The 20,767-nt window shown below is 41.4% G+C and overlaps 1 protein-coding gene across 4 annotated transcripts in view; it reads left to right on the forward strand.

Annotated features, from left to right (window-relative positions):
* The window catches only part of LOC113572333 (protein kinase C and casein kinase substrate in neurons protein 1-like), a 40,189-nt gene that overhangs the window by 3,852 nt on the left and 15,570 nt on the right, over window positions 1–20,767 (forward strand). The window contains exon 1 of one of the 4 annotated variants that reach the window (XM_027001783.2): window positions 17,713–17,924. The exons of the other annotated variants lie outside the window; for them this stretch is intronic. The gene's annotated coding sequence lies outside the window, so the exon portion shown is untranslated. Of the gene's footprint in view, window positions 1–17,712; window positions 17,925–20,767 lie in introns of those variants that run through there. 4 annotated transcript variants of the gene reach the window in all.

A 20,767-nucleotide genomic window follows, 5' to 3' on the forward strand; every position in this document is an offset into this window, starting at 1 on the left:
CTGGGGGCAGTTGATGAAGAAGTCAGGTAGTCAGTCGCATATGGAGGTAGTTAGCGCGTAATATTTATTGACTAGTTTGTTCAGTATGATGTTATTAAATGATGACCTGTAGCCAGTGAAGAGCTCCCTGACGTAGGTGAGAGAGAGCTATTCACTGGAACAGATTAACATAGGCAGGATGGTGGTGGATTTGAGGCATGCAGGGACTGTGCATAAGGATAGAGAGCGAGATTGAATGTGTGAAACCTCTGCTAGCTGGTAATCACAGTCCTGGAAAACACACCCTTGGGTACCATCAGGTCCAGCTGCTTTGCTTTCCATGTGTTGATGTGGAGAACCTGCCTCATGAGTGTGCAGAACAGAAAGTCTTAGGATCTCCCAGCAGTTTGATCCTGACTGGAGGTTGGATATTGTCTTTATCAAACTGGGTAAATAAGCTGTTAAGTGCATCTGTTAGGTTGGCAGCATTGTTGGCTGGTGTATGTGGTGTATTGTAATCCATGATATTCAGGATGCATTGCCACATGCCTTGTGGGTTGGAGTTACTGTTGAAGTCCTCTTCTATCTGTAGTTGTGTTTTGCAGACCTGATGCCTCTCATATCTTATGTCTCACTCTAGCTGCGCTGTAGTCTGAGGTGTCTCCTGATTTCAAAGCTGCGTCTCTTGCCCCGAGCAGCTGTTTGACTTCACTGTTTCATGGTTTCTCATTTGGCTCCAATTTTACTAACATGGGATCCTTTTACTAAAAGTGACATTGACCATGCAGTAATCACTGTGTGACAGAACAGATGAAGTGTACACCTACAGGTCTGTATGATGTGACAATATATTACATTCTGTATGTCCAAAACAGTCCTGGAGTTGAGAGATGGCTTCCTCAGGCCAAACTGTCCTGTTGGTTGGCTTACCACTGTTAGCACAGGCTTTTGTGCTGGGACTAGAGACAGAGAGAGGTGGAGGGACTGTCTGAGGTGGTGGCAGGGTATGGCCCTGTCACGAGGACGGATATCATTTAGTTTGGATATGAACATATCCAAGGAAATCAGCTGAATGTTCTGCATGAGAATAGTTTTCATTTTTTTGTCTTTTGAGGCCTGAAACAATTCCAACCAATTGCCTTTTTGTTTATTGCTAGAAAACATGGACTGGTGGTGAGTGTTAGAAATAACAGGCTCTTTCTTTTTCATTTTCCCTCAAGACTATGGATGTGAACACATTCTAACACAGAGGAGATCAACAAGCTATCCTTTCATCTTCTGAGTGTGATTAAGTGTTTCTCCACAGCAGCATTGTAATGCAGTGTAATGTAATGGAGTGTCCCTGGTTGTTTCAGGCCAAGTGGTGCAGCAGTCCGGCAGCAGACAGGAGACTGCCACCCTTACTGAATAGATCATTCTCTGGATATCTGGCTCCTTCCCACTCTGACATTTATTTAAGGATGAAGTCCTTGATAATATTAAGTACGCTTGCATGTTTCGAGGAACAAGATATTTTAATGGATCTTTTCTTTGACGTATCAGTGCTCAACCTGTATTACACTCACATGCCTCTGGTGAATGAAGGCAAAAAAGAATTCAAGCTGAGAAATAATATAAATAATTGCTGAAGTTATTCATTTGTCATGATTTAATTAAGAGATGTTCCTTCCTTGTTGCTTAATTATGTCTGATTCATTTCCTGAGCTCACCTGTAAACTACTGACACGCTTGTCAGTTAACACAGTGGGCAAATGTAAAGAATGAAGTCATGAGAAAGAAATGAAATCAACCAAAAGGCCTTGAGAGTGAGTTTTGCTGGTCACGTTACTTTCCAGTATCATTAAAACAAATAAACAAACAAACAAAAAATACTTTTCTTAATAATTAACTGAATAAATTTATGGAACAGTAAACCCACATAAGTAATGAGACCATAGCACAGAGCCATAAGAATCTTGGTTTAAATATACATTGTAAATATAATTGTATAAATAGAACAGGACCATGGTGTGGCAGTGGTAGCTCAGTGGTTAAGGTTACCAGTTCAAGTCCCACCACTGCCAAGTTATTACTGTTGGGTCCCTGAGTAGGTTGTGTTCTGGTATTATTGTAAGTTGCTTTGTATAAAAGTGTCAGATAAACGCTGTGAATGTAATGTAATAGCTCACTGTCATGTCTACCTTTGCTAGTGTTTGTGGCTTTATGTTCTTTGGTAAATATTCTGTGAGTTTAGTCTTAACACTAAAGTAACCATGTAGAGGGAAAGGCTGATAGGCTTGGTCCTCTAAAATGGCAGTGTTTGGAGCAGACACAGACGGCCCCAGACACTCGGGATGGATGACGTGGCACGCTTTATATTCCTGTTTGTCATTCAGTAGTAGCTGCACATTTGCCCTTGTACTGTCCACATTAACAGCAAAATAGGCCAGGCAGCGTTCCACCTCATCTCTGATTTCTCCAGATGTTTGTGGGTGAGCTGAGCTAAGTATGAGAGCGAGAGAGAGACAGAGGGAGAGGGAGAGTAGTAATTATGTATTTACATTGTTTCAACTATTTTTGCAAAAAATATGCAATTTATTCCCCTAATGTTTCCGGTGTTATTGGAACTCATTTTTGAGACATTTTGTCTAATGTTCTGCATTTATTTTGCCTTGAACAATCCAAAACAAAATGGCACAAAATGCACAAATGGCTGCATACCAAACAATCTGATGCAGCGTTTTGCCCATGAACAGATCGTCATACTGTTGAGAGCCAGGCATGAAAACATCCGCTGTAGCCACGGAAACAAGGTGATTTTGGGGCACATAGGTATGTTGCTTGTTTGAGGCAACATGCACAATGAATTATGACTGCTGTCATTCCTCTCTCTCTCGTTCTCTCTCTCTCTCTCTCTCGTATTAATCATGAGACAGGTTAATTTTATGCTACTGATTATATGTTGCTTCAGTAGTGATCCTCACCTTTAAACAAAGACATTTTTGGCCTACAGCAAATCTTTCATAAAAACCTATAGAATGGTTATAATTAGGCAACACCTACATGTTAAAAAAATCTTTATGCATTGGAAATGTAGGCAATTGTTTACCATTGCTGGGACAGATGACTTGCAATAGTAGTGAGTGATCAAAAAGGGATATAACATTTAAGGCAGCTGTCTGTCTGTCTCTCTCTCTCCCTGTGTGTGTTTTTAAGAGTTAAATTTCCGTTTTCCACAGGGTTTCTCAAGTGGCATTCACACAGCTGTGTGAGTGATGTGACAGTTGTCCTCACTCACCTTTCTTTTTCACAACCTGCCAAGAACCTGTGTAGCCCTGTGAGAGAGCTCAGCCCTGCCCCAAGCCTGTGAGAGAGCTCAGCCCTGCCCCCACAAGCCTGTGAGAGAGCTCAGCCCTGCCCCCACAAGCCTGTGACAGACCTCAGCCCCACCCCCCACAAGCCTGAGAAAGAGCCCAGCCCCACCCCCTCCTGTGGACCTGTGAGACAGCCTAGCCTCGCGTCCTCCTGCAGTCTAGTGAGAGAGACGAGCCCCGCCTCCTCCTGCAGTCTAGTGAGAAAGCGTGTGAGAGCCAATACCTTCCTGCCTCACGCCAGACCCTTTCACCTGTGTAGGACCTCACCTGCAACATAAATCAGTTTTGTAATGAACAATGTCTATGAGCACTGTGCACTTTTAGCTGTATCCTGTCTGTTATGTCTGGCGGTCATATGCTGTTTATGTGTCTATGTTTAATCTATACTGAACCTCAAGGTTTTGGGTTCAAATCCCCTGTTTTACACTTTACAAACAAAGAACCCTTCTTGATAATTTAATGAGGTACATCATATTAATTAAAGAATAATTTGCATAGTAGACTAATTGTAAGCCTACCTTACAAATAAGCTAAAATTGCAGTAGCACATTAAAACTAAAGGAAGCCTGTGGAAACAGGGGAACCAAATAGCTGTGTAAGCATAACCAGCTCCAGGAGGGTTTAACAGAAAACCGCAGAAAACAGGACATGATGTTTTCTACAACGCAGCCAGAGCCCTGTGGTCTGCAGGGTCGGCCTTGTGGCACCCTGGACATCAAATCCCAGCAAATATATAAAACGATGCAGCACACAGTCCCTCATTATAGCATGCTCAGGTACTCTAAATGATGTCCTTAAGGAAGTTATTATTCCAAAAACAATCAAGCCCCCATAAATAAAATTGATAAACCCTCCAACTTGTACACACATAAAGAAGAATGTGCAGGATCACATACACAGGAGTTTGATGACCAGAAGCAATATTGTATTTCTGAAAAGCATCTCAGAAATGGCATAGGTGTGTGTGTGTGTGTTGTGTGTGGCCCTTGTGTATGTGCAGACCTGTACTGTACACTGGGATTCAGTCACATGGGGAATGTGAGCATGAAAAAGACCAAATGAGAAACTTCCAGTGGTCAGTTTTTAATCTTGAGACTATAAGGAGTGTGTGTGTGTGTGTGTGTGTGCATGTGGGAGTTTATTATAGTTGATTTGATTTTTTGAGGACCAAAAGCAACTGAATCTGAAACATCTTGTTATTCCAGGCTGCAGGATAACCCGAGTCACTGTTTAGAATGTAGGTTACCCAAAATGGCTGCTTCTGCTTTCTCTTTAATAGGCCTCACTCAGGTGATTTTTCATAGGGCTTGTTTTGGATGGCATGTGTAATGAGATGCATATCTCCAAGTATATGGCCATTGCCATCATATCTGATAGCACAGTTGACCTTCAGAATTTTGTGCTGCTCTGTGATCTGATGTGAAAGAACATTGTTTTAACAGTCTGATCAAATGATCCATGCATTGTTTCAACGGTCTTAGCAGGCTGGAAGGCAGGTACATGACTCACCAAAGCCATGCAGCCCACGGCTGCTGCTTTTCCTTTAACCTTGACTTACACAGTTACCATGTCTGCTCAGTCTACGATATGACTCTCTGTCTCTCTCTCTCTCTGTGTGTGTGTGTGTGTGTGTGTGTGTGTGTAGGTGTGTGTGAAGGTGAGGTGAGCAGAGCACACTGTTTCTGACTGCTACATGTCTTCATGTGGGCAGACTGCGTTCAAAAGATCTGTTTTTCACTGTGTTAATCATTTATCTCTAAATCTCTTGGGACAGGATCAGAAAATGGGACAGGAACAAGGAATTAACATGCACTTGGTGAAAGACTCTAGTTAGTTGTTACAATCACAGTATCGGCCATACCTGATAGATTAAGGTTTTACCGTAACCCTATCTGAATGTGACATAACCCAGAAAGGGTAAGTTCAAATCCATCCATTAATATACATTGCCAAGAAATTTATTTAAACTCTTACAAATATAGCTAGCTAACACTTTTCTTCAGGATTTTAGTTGAGAAAATTGATCTGATTTTCCCACAGGTGAGCAATGAGAGATAGCACAACAAAACAGATACCATTATTAGTTACATATATATACACTGCCTTACTCAAACTCAAGGATGCTTTACAGATAACAGCTTCTACAATCACTCATTTAGCTGACACTTTTATCCAAAGCAACTTACAATTATGACTGAGTACAACTTGAGCAATTGAGGGTTAAGGGTCTTGCTCAGGGGCAGGACTTCAACCAGCAACCTTCTGATTAGAAGTCAAGTACCTGAACCACTGAGCTACTACTACCCACTCATACACACTAAACTCAATTCTATAGTAACATTTATTTACAATCAACCAAATACCGCTATACTCAATTCTGTAGTTACATTTATTTTTTTTTGCCTGCTTCCTCATTTATAACAAAATTGGCTTAATGAAGAAAATTACCACTAGGCTTTATATACTGTATAACCTTTCAAGATACCATACTGACCAACCAATCTATCCTAATTAATTTCTATGCAGGCTTTCAGTAAAAGGAACATTTAAATGAAAACATAAATGTTGTAGTGTAGTGAGTAGCAACGCTACCTCACACTGTCGGGGCTGGAGTACAGTCCCCTGTTGGGCTAGTGCTCCATGTTATATCAGTAAGAATCCTTGGTGAAGACCCCTACCATTCCCAATACCATTCCCAACACCATTCCCATGTATCGGTGATAAAAATGGTCTATGACTAATACAGATTTGACCAAAATAAAAACCAGAGCTTACCTGAAAAGGCCATAAAAGTGGTACTTCTAATAAACTCATTCATTCTGTCTTATGAGTTGGAGCTGATGGGATTTCAACAAACTATATGAGAAATGGACTTACTGGAAATAGCAAGTTCAACAAAACTGAAATGTTATTGTAACTCAAGAATACAATGTTGGGTTTTGCCAGGAAACCTCAGAATTCTGGCAAAAGAAAGGCCCATCAGCATTATTTGGAATGTAAAATTAACATAATTAGTACAAGAAGTCTGGCCAACTATTACGCCAGTGAAATGGGTCTTCATGGTTTTTCATCACTTATGAACCTGCACTGGAACTGACCAGTGGTTTTCCAGTAGTTACAGCTGGAACAGATCAGTGGTTTTGCAGTAGTTACATTTGGAACAGAGCAGTGGTTTTCCTGTAGTTACAGCTGGAATTACTGGAATACCACAGATACAGCAGGATATTGTACTCTTCTCTTCTTCAGCGCAGCAGTTGGTCAAGTTGAAAAACCATCAGTACTCATTTTTTCTTTTCTTCATTCTCCTATATAATCACCTGTGCAGCTGACTGACACAATGGCAACTCCCTATTTCTCTTTCTCTCTGTCTCTCTTTCTTTCTCTGTATGTCTCTTTCTTTTGGGTGTATGGCAAATCTAAGGGTAGGATATCTCTGTCTGTCTGTCTATCTTTCTGTCTATCTTTGCTTTTTGCTTCATCCTTTATTCTCTCCTGATCTCTGTAACTCATAAAGATTATAAAGCAACTGTTCTATTTTCCCAACCCTGAGAGGAAAAGTGGATTCCACTCCCAGACTGTGTAGTAAATATTTAATGAGGAATCTGTTCTACTAAGCAGTTATCTTTTGTCTCCTGGGTAATGATGGATTTTGTGTTTTTTCAATCTTGATTCCAGTTGCCTGAGCTTTGAAAGGACATCTGTTCAATCCGGTTTGCTTTCTTGGTTGATTTGTTGAAAGTGATGCTGGTGTCTTCTGGCATCCATCAGGAATGCTGCAAAATTGTTGGTCTGACATTAGCAAATCTTACTTTAACTCTTTCCTTCTGTGGTTACTTGGCTAGTCATACGACAGCATTTTTGAGCAAAAGTGCCTGGTAGAGCAGGTGAGCTACACAAGCTCAGGTCCTAGGTCATGGGTTCAGCCACTTAACTAGGATTCACCCCCTACTAACTCACTACCTCATAGATATTAGATAGCTATGATATAGGTTTCACCAATAATGAAAAACTTACTCACTCCGAGGTTGTCTTCAGAGAACAAGCTTTTATTTACTTAATAGTACTGACACCCTCCGTACATAAATCTCAAGCTTATTTTTTTAAGCAAGGTCTTTAAGGAGGAACTCTCCCTGTGGGGGGTCCTGCCTCTGCTTCAGGTCCTTTTCTGCTGGCTTCTTCTCCAGCTTCAGCCATGTCACTGCTATTGTTTCCCACTGCAGTTTGTTGTATTTTATCTGGTGAACTTCCATCTGTACCCCACTCTTAGCACGAGTTCCCATCAGCAAAGTCAAGCATACTGTTTCTCTAAGGATCTCTTCTGAGGATTCTGAGAGACTTCAGAGGTTAGTTGTGTTCGGTATATAATCGTTCTCCTTATGATTAAATAGGATATTATAATTACATTAGGCTTACAGGTTTTAATACAGGTTAATACAGGACAACCCAGACTATGTGCATTGAGTCTGATCAATCTAACCATGGATTGTCAGCATGGATGAGAATATTAGAGCTGTTGGCTATGCTATGGTAGTACGTTCTGTGTGGTTCCTGTAGGGGGTGCTGTGTCTCTGAGATAAGCTCTGTACTCCAAATGACTGCCATTTTTTAATGAATGACCATAATTGTTCCTCTAAACGGAACATCATTATTCTAATCCCAAGCAAATCTTTTTCTTATTACATTGTTGCTTGTTAATGGAGCATGTTAATGAAGTGATATAGATTATAATCTAGTTAAACATCCTCTGGCATTTTATATCTGCTGTGTTAAAACACAGGTTCAGATTCTAATGATATGCGAATAATCCATTAAGGTAAAACAAAGAATTTACTGCTTTGTGACAGAAAATGTTGTTCATTTGTGCAAATTATTGACTTGTTTTTAAACTATAATATACTGATTTACAAATTTAAACTGAAAACCTTTGTGTTTTTAGTTTTTCCTGGAATTGTAAGAGCACCTCCTATGGGTTTTATGTGCGTGTGAAGCTTCAGTGCTCCCAGCAGGGGCGCTGTATCGGGGGGTGAGAGGGCAGAGTTAGGATGATTCTAAGGGCCTGTGACTGATAGGGGTCCTTAAAAAAATTGTAAATTATTACATGGTGGGTTCCAGAGTGATGTCTTTTCATGAAAGTCAAAATCCCTAGTAGCACCCCTGGCTGTTAGCATAGTCTTCACAGCAATGATCAAGGAACTAGTGTTTTTGGTTGTGTGTACAGGTGTGTTTGGAGATGGAACAGGGCAAAACTGTGGATGGTCTCCTGGTCCAGAGACCAGGCTGCTGTAGTCATGATCTAGCATGATCATGACTAGCATCAGTGCCAAGAAGAGACACTTCATGTGCAAACAGTGATGTGCTCTAATGATGACACGGGCATTTTAATTCACTCTTCCTAAAATGTACGTTAGAATGGTGCATTGCCAGTCCTGAGCTCCGTCTGAGCTCCACAGATGAGTGTTTGCCTTGAGAAGTCTCAGGATGTATCTTTTGCCTACCCAACACAAAGACTCATGGGCAATACAAGGCATAGTCCAGAGGAAGCACATTGCTGAGATGGGCTGTTGGCTGCCGTATGTCTATGGTTGGGTTTTCTATCTCTCCTTGACTCGAGAGTTTTAAATAAGTGTCAGAGCATAAAGATCATAGCAGGAAAAGCTAAATCACATATTACATTGAGTTACACATGTTACACTCTCTAATATCTCAGATGATATCTAGACTTTGGTATTTTTGGGAAACGTGGTTAGGTATGACTGGTAGACTTCCAGAAAATATGAAGTTAACAGTGCAAATCTGTGAGTTTGATGAAAAGTATGCAAAGAGGCTTTTATCTTAATTTCCTATTCTGGTTTGCAATGAATATTTATTTTCCACACTAAGATTACAAAATTTGTTGGATCAAACTTGGATAAGTGAGTGGGCTGATGATTCAGTCAATACAGCATTTGTGAAAGAATTGTTACAAGCCTGTAAAGAGCAAACAATTGGCCCTGTCACTGTGAAGGCATCAGTCAAGGAAAACTGACACAGTTCATTTGGTGGCTTTTGGTCTGATTTCCTGGTAACTGGTCATGCATCAACTGGCTTTAGGTAGAACTGAGCTTGGGGGAAACATGTCTACTGAAGAAGCTCAGCATTATATTGTTATATTGTCAAAGGTTTGTCTGGTTAATAATCACTGACCATTCAAGAAAGATGCAAAAAAAAATAAAAAATCATCATCTTCAGATTAAATGTTAATGGTCTCAATTCTCAAGGACTGTTTTCTGTAGATCTGAGGGGACAGAGTTGGATGGGTTGTGTAAGGGTTTGTTTATGTGTGTGGGGGGGTGGTATTCTGTGGTGTTGTTTGATGTCTGAGTCATAAGTGAGATTTGCACTTCCCAGCCTTGGCCCCATTATGTATTTCTCTGTTTCTGCTTGCACAGCTGATAAAGAACCTCTATCCAAAATGTCCCATTTCTCCAGAAACCTTGTGAACATATATATATATATAATACACACACACACACACACACACACACACACACACAGAAAATGATCCGCAGTGTACTATAGTAGAGAGGAAACTTGTGTGTCTGGCAGTTATATTCCAATTGAATGAACACAGCAAATTGAATTTCAGTTGCATCAGTTAACGTGCCAAATTTCACACACACACACACACACACACACACACACACACACACACACACACACACACACACACACACACACACACATATATAAATAAACAGGACAGAGATAAATTAGATTAGATAAAGTCAAAAGTAGAACATTAGATAAAGTCAAAAGTAGAACCATTTGTTCCATGGGGATCTAAAGTTGCGAGAGTGTAGATCACTTCTTTTCTTTGAGTTAACTAACTTCATTACTGCCATAGCAACAACTAGCAATGCAAACAGATATGTCTAATGTAATGTCCATTAGTATTAAAATGCCTTTCTGGTCTGAAGATGTTCAATGAAATGATTAGCAAGACTTCTCTTGGTTTCTCCAATGCAAAGCTGATTACATCTTTTGCAGGTTTTACAGTAGACATCCCCTGCAGTAATGCATGAGGAGGAAGAGATGATGACAATTGTCAATCCCTTCGTGCTAGTTATTTTAGTGGCTGTATTAATAAATGTACATGCAGTACATCTAGAGTAGTTGTAGGCTAAAGTCCTTCGGTTATGATCTGAACTGTCATTAATCTTACTCTTGACAAGCAAATCTTCATTCTCATTGCAAACGTATTTGTCTTAATAGCTGTGAGTAATAGATGTTTTTGCAGGACCTGGAATGTGATGAGGTGTACTGCAATAGTAATGAGAGTCTGTAGGTTTATAATAGATAGTGGTATTTAAACAAATTTCCAGTCTTAACTGAACATCCGAAAGACTATCCTCATGTCACAGATACTAGGACTTAAGACTTACATAAACCAAGCACACAACAACTGCATTTGCTTTCTGCTGAGTGATGCTGAATTAAACCAAAAGGAGAGAGATGGATCTGGGGCTGTTACATCCTTTACTAGAGCGCACTGCACTTACTCCCACTACCAGAAAGTAATATAACATGTTGAGGGCAGCTAAAAGTACCTTGGAATCCCACAGGAAAATGTGAATCATAAAGAGTGAGGCAAATCCTGAGAAGTCAGCTGGGAGGAAGAAGACCTGAGCTATCAACACTTATGCTCTGCCAGTCATCAGAGAGCCCACTGGCAGAATCAGCTGGTCAAAGTTGGAGATAGAAGACACTGACATCAAGACAAGGAAACTCCTCACAATGCACGAAGGGTTTAATCCCAAATCCAACACTCTGAGACTGTAAACTAAGAGGAAGGATGGGGTCTTATCCAGAGGCAATATCCAAGATGAAACATCCAAGATCCTGGAGTCTGTTCATGTCCCCGGGGGGGGGGGGGGGGTGTTACATAAGCCCCATGGTGGTCAAGTCTCTAGCCATCGCCAGCGCTCAGAGCTCGGGTCTGCTGAGTGAATGTGCGGATGTTCCCCACTCTGCTCCCCTGCCGATCGTCCCTGGTTTTCTGAGTGCCATGCCAGGAGAGTGGAGCACACTCCTACCTTAAGAGCAGATTCCTGGCAGCTTGGTTGTCATGGCAGAACCAAGGGGCCTGTCCATTTTCCAGAAAACCCATAGGGTAACAATATTCAGTCAATGGCTTATTATCGTCTTATTTGTTATCTTATTTAGTTCATTTACAACTATAGTTGGCCTCTCTTTTTTTCACTCTCTTTCTTTCTCTCGTTCTCTCTGTCTGCGTTTCTCTTGCTTAGCATGTGTATTTCCACATACATTTCCACTTACATGACTGAGTATGGTGTTGAGAGATGAGATGGGCCGCTTTGTGTGTTTGTGTGTGTGTGTATATGTGTGTGCCTGCAGTTGTGTCATCAAGCGCACATGTACGTGTGTTTGTGTGTATGTGGTCTGTGTCACAAGGAAGGTATTCCCTGTTGCTATGGTGACTGTGAATGGCTCTGGTGCTGTGAGTAGATAGCAGAGCAGTATGTGACAGGAATGTGAGAGAAAAAAAACATTACATGTGTGTTCATAAAATGTGTACATGCATGTGTTTGTCTGCCATGCACCTGATATGTTTATTCTTCTCATTTTTTCGGTACCATCGTAATGTTTGTGCTTCCTAACCAGATTTCAGCCTTTAGAACTGAGGCTCACCAAAGTGAAATGTGTCTGTGTCATGGGACTGATCTAGAGCTAGATGACTGACCACTCTGCATTAGGTACTGGCAAAGTTTCTTTACATGGATATGGATATTGTGAGCAGAGCCAGTGTTAATGAAGGTTCTGTCAAATTTTCCACACTACAATGAATGTTATCTTCTTATTTGTGTATAGAAATACTCTAAAATATCTGTTACTGTTATTGTTGCTGTTGCTGTTGTTGTTTTGTCACAGTGTTCAGAAACATACTGTGAAATGCACTGATAGATTTTGGCCTATTAAATCCACCCAAGTGGTCAATGAATGACTGTCAAATGACCCCATGTGCATTGAATATATTGGCTATTTATGGGCAGTCATTGTCATTTCTTATAACGTTGGTCAATTACTGTTGTGGTTCTTTCCTTATTACTGATTCATTTCCATCATATAATTTTTTCATCATTTTTTATATTTTTGCTATGTTTTAAACGTTGATTTCAGTTGAACCTCTGACAGATACCTTGAAATTCACTGGTTCACAGGCCATTAAGTGATGTACATCTTATCTGAATCTGCACACGGATCTGAATCTGAATCTGAAAGATGCTAGTTAAGTCTTTCCACATGTTTGTCACTCATGTACAGTAAATATGCAAGTGCAAAACTGGGAATCAAACACCTAGAAAGGATTAACTATGTCATCACAATAGAATAAATAATAATTAAGTATAGCCATAGCTTAGCCATAGTCTAATTTGATGCTGTGTGTTCTCTTTGGTGATGACATTAGGATGCTATTGTCCTGTTCATTGTCACACTTTAATACAGACCCATGTAAGGAAACCCAAAAGCTTGTCATTAATCATCAGTCACAAAGCAGCTGGCTTATGATCAAAGCCAGTAAATGCTGTACTTGCTGTGGGATCATGTCCACACTCTAGAGAAGTGATGCTGTAGTGAGTGGGGGTTAACCCTGGGTTTAATCCGCATCCCAGACCAACCTCACCTACTCACAAACATAACCCATCAGCAGACTGGCAAACCTCTTCTAAAAGAAAGGACTCAATGGTGCATTTGCATTAGAACTGCACAGTGATAGGCTGACAAAAGCATAAAATGTCTGAGCTTGAATTTAATTGGATGACTCAGTGCAGCGGATAAGTCAATAAACCATTTCAGCATAGATAGATAGAGAGAAAGAGAGAGCGCGGGAGAGGAGAGAAAGGGAAGGAGAGAAAGACAGAGTGAGCCAGGGAACACAAATTTATCTGACATTTGAACATTTTAAATGATTGGCTGATGGAACAGAAAATTGCACAGACTGAAACTAGTTCTGTATAAGAGAGAATGCTTGGATGCAGATTCAGACAGTCTGTTCCCCTGTAGGTATTCCTTAGACAGTGATCTAATTCCAGATAATGCCTGTTAATAGCTAGTCAATGTTCAGTTACAGTCTTTCAGTAAGAATCAGTAGGTAGGAAAGTAGTCATTAAGCACAGCTACAAAAATAGAAGTTTGAGTGTGTGTAATGGATATAAGGCAGATGATGAAGATTGAATGAAAGTCAGAAGGCAGAAATTCTTAACTGGGCACTGACAGTCATGATCATTACTGCTTGTATGATCTAGTTCATGAGACATTATACTTTGAATAAATAATTTGAAATGTAGGAAACATGCAGGAAGTATGGTACCTAACATGAGGTAGCACAGCATCGAGTAGGTGAACAGACTGTCCCATGCTGAAGCTCAAAGAAGCCAGGAAAAGCAACAGGTACAGCTGGGAAAACCATGAGTGGAGGATCCTCTAGAGTGTTAGACCAGCCTGTCCAACACAGCAGTGGACCCTGCTGAACAAGAGCAGACTGGTCATGTGAGGGTCTGAAGGGGCCAGGAAGGGGCACCATACTCCTGCCACCTCCCTATGGCCATTTTGGTTGCTTCCAAAAATAGAGGTTCAATGAATCTAGAAGATAAGTGTGAAGCGCTTCAGAAATGTTCCTCGTCAGACATGACATAAGCAGGAAGGTTACACATGCAAGCAAGTGTTGGTGCTCTGGTGGAGTTCTGCAACACCAACAGCATGGAGACAGCATGTCCGAGCCCACACCACCCATGTGCCTCATGTCTCAAAGATGTTGCTCTAAAGGCATCCAGTGGCCAAACTCTCTGGCAGGACAGTGAATGGCTGTCCCCTACTCAAGGTCTCTGGCAGGACAATGAATGGCTGTCCCCTACTCAAGGTCTCTGGCAGGACAGTGAATGGCTGTCCCCTACTCAAGGTCTCTGGCAGGACAATGAATGGCTGTCCCCTACTCAAGGTCTCTGGCAGGACAGTGAATGGCTGTCCCCTACTCAAGGTCTCTGGCAGGACACTGAATGGCTCTTCAAAAGAGGCCTGCTTATAGAGAAATGATGGGGTTTGACCCTTGATTTTCATGTGTCCCTGTGTCCGCTTGGGGGAAAAGGAAACATTTTCTTCTCCATGAACATGTCCCATAATCTTTGTTGCAACGACCCAGTGCTATGCAGCAAATCATGCAAACCGTTTTTGCTAATGGAGAACACATCAGCTTCTGCAGATTAGGGCTGGCACTTCTGCCATGGGCTGAGGGAGAGAACCCAATGAGACAGTAGTGGGTGTAAATTAGAGGTTGTTTTGTTATTCTGTGCTTTTGTGCTTGCTTATCACCTCATACAGGAGAGATGCAAATCAGCTTTGTAGCAGCCTGAAAGCGTCACACTGTTACCTGGATGACTTGGTGCGTTTGCTAGCGCTATCATGACAGCTACCTTTTCTGTGAATTCACAGTTCTTACCACATGTGACAAGAGACAGTAAATGAGTGGTTTTGTTGTCATCATGAGCGCATTTCAAACGAGCTGTATGGCACATTTGGAACTGTAGTCCGTCACATACTTACTTTATAAATTACTGATTCGATTACAAAGGTGATACCAGCCATGACATATCACTGTTCTGTCATGCCAAAGTGTGGGGTGTTGGCATGCCTCTAATGGTTTAATGTCAGCTAGAATTCTGAAATTGTGGAGGACATATCTGGGTTGAGTGAGATTTTTTAGGAAGCCAATTGGACAATAGAGGTCGCAGAAGGAGAAGAGAGTTAATTTTTTTCTAAAACAGGGTCATGGAAGTCTTCACTCTGGGCCTGTTTGTTTGGATTTGATTCATGCTTCCATGTGGTGACGGGTGTGAGCAGAGAAGAAGAGGCCCCTGGCACCTCATGTCCAGCCATGGCTCCTCTCCTGCTCTGTCACCTCCCTTTGTGTCTGCTCATTCTGTTGCCAGTGTAGCTGTCCTCTCTGTCTACCTCTCTTTCTCTCCACTCTCACACGCATGCCAGGTTGATTAATCCTCTTTAATGGCCAGTTTCCCACAGTCATCCCATCCCATCTGACCTCTGGAACCTGTAGTCACATGACTGGCTAAGCCACAGCTCTGCCTATCATGGGAGTGCCATCTCCCATGTGATCTTTATCTCGTTCTGACACATTCTGGACTTAAAGTGTACGTACAGCTGATGTTATCACGTTCTGTTCATCTAGTGGTCGAACACTGGACTACCCGTTTGCCTGCCCTGTATCACCCTGTCCTGCTCTCTCTCTCGCTCACTGTGCTCCCGATCCTCCTGCCGTGAGACACCTGCCGCACCTCTGCCATAATAATTACGTTCTGTTTTGTTGCTCTCTCAGATTCACTGCACTGTTTTTTTGTCCTTGTTTTTTCACTTTGAGATGAATTCTGTTTAAGCAGAAATTACTGCCTGATGACAAGTATAATTTGTGCAGGCCTTCCATTTATTACCAAATGAAGAAAAAAACTAGAAGTAAACCTTTGCAAAGTCTCTACCATATACTGTCACATAAGGTGGACTGAGTAAATGCATAAGAACTGCCTTCATTTCCTTGCTCAGACGTATGACATCACCATCCTTCACTCTAGCCAGCAAGGACAGCAAGGCCGTATGTTCTTGATGGCCCGGAGGATTATGGGTCTTTTTCTACAAAAAAAACCAAAAAAAATCCAAACATGTATTTTTCTCGGTTTCCCTCCTAAAATGCCTCTGTATACTTAAAAACTAGTTTAACACTGTGCATGTCAACCAGCTAATCATGGTGCATGGTTCACTGTGATCCGTCCAGCCAGACTGGATCAGCCTTTGGGGAGGTTACTATTATCTGGTGCATGCACACAAATCTGAGCAAGACAGTCTCTCTGCCAGCCCATGATAGCAGCACAGTCCTAGATTTGCTGAAAAATGGTCAGATTGAATTAGTTAGCTGCTATATAAGATTACCTGCACATTTGATGACCAAAGTGGCATAAATTCATAAAGTAGGCCAGCTACTGCTGTTTATCAGTGGGCCACCTACTGATCTCACACTGACAAGTGCAGATAAAACAAGGCCACTGTTTTATATAACGATACTAAATGAGTCCTATTAAAACTGCTACTTCTTTTTGATCAGGCATGTTTCTTAGACGAGTGAGATAGAAGCTTTAACTTGTTATGAAATGAAAAGGTGTGGGGTTAGTGGGTCTTTAAAGATGTCAGTGCTCTAGTTTAGAGGAATCTTCCGGCACTCTTGAGTGACTCTGACGTGATGAGTCATAATGAGTTTTTTTCCATCCTATGCCGAGCGGATCCCAGCGGTCTTTGATTTCCGCCGCTCCTGCCCTGCGACGTTCTGCATGCTTTCCTCCAAGCTTCACTCCATGCAAGCCTTGTCATGTTATGTAATAAAGTTGCTGAGTGAACCTTAGTGACCTGGTCAGTAATGTCATTAGACGTTTCTCCCTCTTATGCAGGTGCCCAGGGAGTTTTTTCTTGCCACTGGCTTATCTATTAAGGTCTGGACCCAAGTACTTGTAAAGCTGCTTTGTGATGCTGCATGCTGTAAAAAGCACTATATAATTAAATTTGACTTGACTTGATTGGCAGACACCAAATTTCCCAAATTTAGACATAGCTACAAAGAAGACAGTGGTAAGAGAGACTCATAGTGCAAGCTCTCATTCACAACCAGCTTCTCCAGTCAATGTGCCTATTGTTGCCTGCTGACGACTGTGTATATAAAATGATGCCATGTTGCCCTGCTGTGATCAGTGAACCAAGGCCTAATTTTATCCAATAAACAGGAAGAAACTGTGCACTCACATCACTAGCTATTCACATTCAAGCATCGCATGGGTTGATCAGTCTGCATAATCTTGTCCTTCTATTGGCTGTTATTGTACACTACACGTCTCTCTCTTGCTGGCATGTATAAAGGGAACAGTTAGGTTTTGATGATCATGTCTTCCTAGTGTTTCCCACAGGCATCAATAACCTGAAATGGAATGTTTTCTTCACTCAGCTTCTGTTTTGCACGCCCCGGACCTGCTCCAAGCGCCCTCTATTACAACCTAGACTGTTTCTGCTGTCCTCTCAGAGCAGACCTGCAATCCACAGCCTCTCCCTCTCCATGGCAACCAATTAACCTGCACTCCCTCTCATGCCCTTGGTGGATGAGTGTTATCTCTGCCCCGCTCAGACTTAACAACCATGTGCTCCCTGGCTATCTCACTCTGTGTCCTCTTACAAACAGGCTGCTAGTGTTTTAGATTCTTCGCACACTCTCTCTCTCTCTCTCTCTCTCTCTCACCCCTTCTTTGTATAAGCCATTCAAGTGGAACATTGCTGGATTACCCCTCCTCCTCTCAGAAGGTCTGTGTGGTGCACAGGTTTGCACCAAAACCAACTGATACAGCTCGTGTTTAAGGGGCAAATACACCATATGCATATATACTCTAAACATATCAAGCTTTGGGAGATACTACATCTGGAGTTTTCTGTATTTTTCGAGATTTTTTTTCTATTCAAGGTTTTATGACAGTCAGGATGGGTTCACTTTGGGTAAGTCATTGGATGCGATATGTGCCAGGGTAACATTGTGAAAGTTCCTCTTGTAGCCCAGTTGGTTGGAGGAAGAAAGTATCCCTGTGGTGTTTTGCAGATTTTGTGAGAATTCTGCCATTATGGAATGTAATTGGGAATCTACATTAGTCTGTGGATTCCCATTCTGGACTTCACTCTGTGTGGTAAGGAACACATGTTAAGTTATAGACATTATTTCAATGTTTATAATAATAGATATGAAGATATGAATAGATAGTGATGAATTACTTCTTTAGGTGCTTGGTAGTGTTATTTGATGTCTGGTATATTTTCAAATATATATCCAACTCTACATTATTTGTGTTTTTAAGATGTTCCAACTTTGCCATAAAGGATTTTGAGAAAAGCAGATAGTTTGGCAGTGCAACTGTGAATAGAACCTGTTATAAGATCCAAATAAGGTTAGGCAAAATTAGGCACATGGCAAATGTTTCTGATTCACATATGACTCCTTATTGTACAATTTTGAGGAATATGAACTTCATTCACTGTAAATAACAAATACAGAAGCTTACAGTCGTGATGAATATACTGTTATTCAGCTGAAGCTTGATATGGGTGTGTCAGTATGTTTTGAGTTTCCCATCTTTTGGTTTATTTGGACGACTCTAAATTTCATGGTCCGGGCCGCTCTAATCTTCCTGGTTTTATGTCAGAGATACATGAGCTAATGACATACAATGGTAATAAATCATTTAAAATGAGGTTGCAGTTCCATAACAGTAAGCTGTTTTCCTCCGCTCACGTCAAGCTGTTGACTTGCGTGTTTATTCTCACTTGAGTAAAATCAGTCCTCTATATTAAACAGTTTATTTCATTACACACTTGTCTTGATGTTTTGTTGTTAAAAACAAACTACCAGCATTGTTATCCTGAACTGATCCAAATGTCCACCATAGGAAACATGTCCAGTGCTTTGTTTGGCCAGTCTTTACACATGGCCAAGCAAACATGATGGGAGAAACTGTCTACATCAGTGACGGTGCTGAAGCTCAGTTCTTCTGACCAGTTCAGTTACATTCTGATTCATTAGCAAATGAACACTAGGTAAAGACCTTGTACCGGTTATTATGATTGGCTAAAAATAAAACTCCACTCCATTTCTTGTAATGAAATTCTTCCAGGAATGTTTACACAGGGACACTATCTTAGACTCTCTGATTTATAGGAAGGGAATGTGCACATGTAAACATTCTACCGGTTACTCAGATAGAGTACGCGATATAATGCACGATACTGTCCCGCTGTCAAAGGTGATTAGAGTGAACTGAGTGTATCACCTTGGGTGGCAGTTTACCCCTGGGACATAATTCACCACGGCATGAGGCAGAGTTCCCTGGCACGGAACACACCCTAAATGCTTTAGGGGGCGATCACAGCCCTTTCTTATTTTGCTTTTCCTCATTTTTGGACTCTGATCCAGAGTTGCTCTGAAGCAGCATGCATAATACAGCTCAGCCCGACCAGATGGCAGCTGGGACCCACAAAGCGATAAGAAGCCTCGATTAGACCGATGCCAGTATGAAGCCACAGCTGAGAAGTGTAATATGTGTGTGAGTGTGAGTGTAGCTGGAATGAGAGTTTGTGGTTCCAACTCACAAGTGTAATTCTTCATGCATTCACATGAGAACCTGCCAATGTATAAGAAACCAGTTCACAAATCATACCATGTTCAAATCATACCATGTACAGCTTTCTCCTTTCTGTTTCAGTTTTGGAAAAATAATTCAGTTTTGTAATGATGGAATGATTCTTGAAAATTTATTTTTTTTGTAGCCTGGAATCAATGTCCAAATTCAGCAGCAGCATCAAGAGGCCTTATGCGCTATTAAAACATTTGTAGAGAAAGTGGAGGCTTTGCTCCCTCTCTCCTTGTCAGGCCATTATGTGCTTGGCTAACCAGGATGTTGGCCAGCATGGAGCACAGCAAGGCCAAGCCTACCCCCACTCCTGGTGGACTCCGCTCAACTCACTAGGGAGTTCTGCAGTTTTTAGTTTGGATTATGTGTAATGTTGCAAGGGCCAGCTGATATAATATAGCTGTGGAGCACTGAAAGTCCTCTGAGAGTTTTCATGGAGTTATACTGTGTCAAGAATCCTGATTGATACACTTAAAAAAAAAAAAAACATACATGAACCAAATAGAGTGAAGTGCTAGTCTTAAGTAAACAAAGCAGTAAACAAAAACAGGTAGAACACAAGCACAGGACAACGCAGAGGTTTGATGGTGCAGACATGGAAACAGCAGGACTAGACGGCTAGAGGTTATACCTGGTTGGACACAAGCTGGGATTGATAACGACATGGGTGGTGCTGTCTTTTAGTTGAACATTGCATTTAGGGACCCTACATGATTGATAAGTGATTTTCCACTTGGGAAAGGAACTCTGCATTGGTCAGGAACATGTTTCACACGTAATTGTTTGCTATATAAGGATGAAAATACCGTTATATGACAGAGGTGACCTATGTACGTTCTACAGAAATAAACGTACACTCACTCATAAGGCAAACTGGTTTGAATTTTATTTTATCATTAAATTCTACAACAAAGAATCTTAAAGATAGGCCATTAAAACCTATCCCTCAGCTAATATAAGCTGGTCTTATGTTGGAGTTACTCTGAGGTGAAACCAGCTGGAGCCGCACTCTGGGCTCAGTATAGACCCTGCAGGAGAGACATTACCATGGTTCCTCTTCTAGCTGTTCATTTTGCACACCATCTCTGTTCCAGCAGACCAGCGTGCCTGTGTACCAGCCATGTCACACACATCTCACACAACCCAATGACTTCAGCAGCA

Source organism: Electrophorus electricus, chromosome 24 (genome assembly GCF_013358815.1).
Source record: "Electrophorus electricus isolate fEleEle1 chromosome 24, fEleEle1.pri, whole genome shotgun sequence".
In the NCBI taxonomy this organism is placed as follows: Eukaryota; Metazoa; Chordata; class Actinopteri; order Gymnotiformes; family Gymnotidae; genus Electrophorus; species Electrophorus electricus.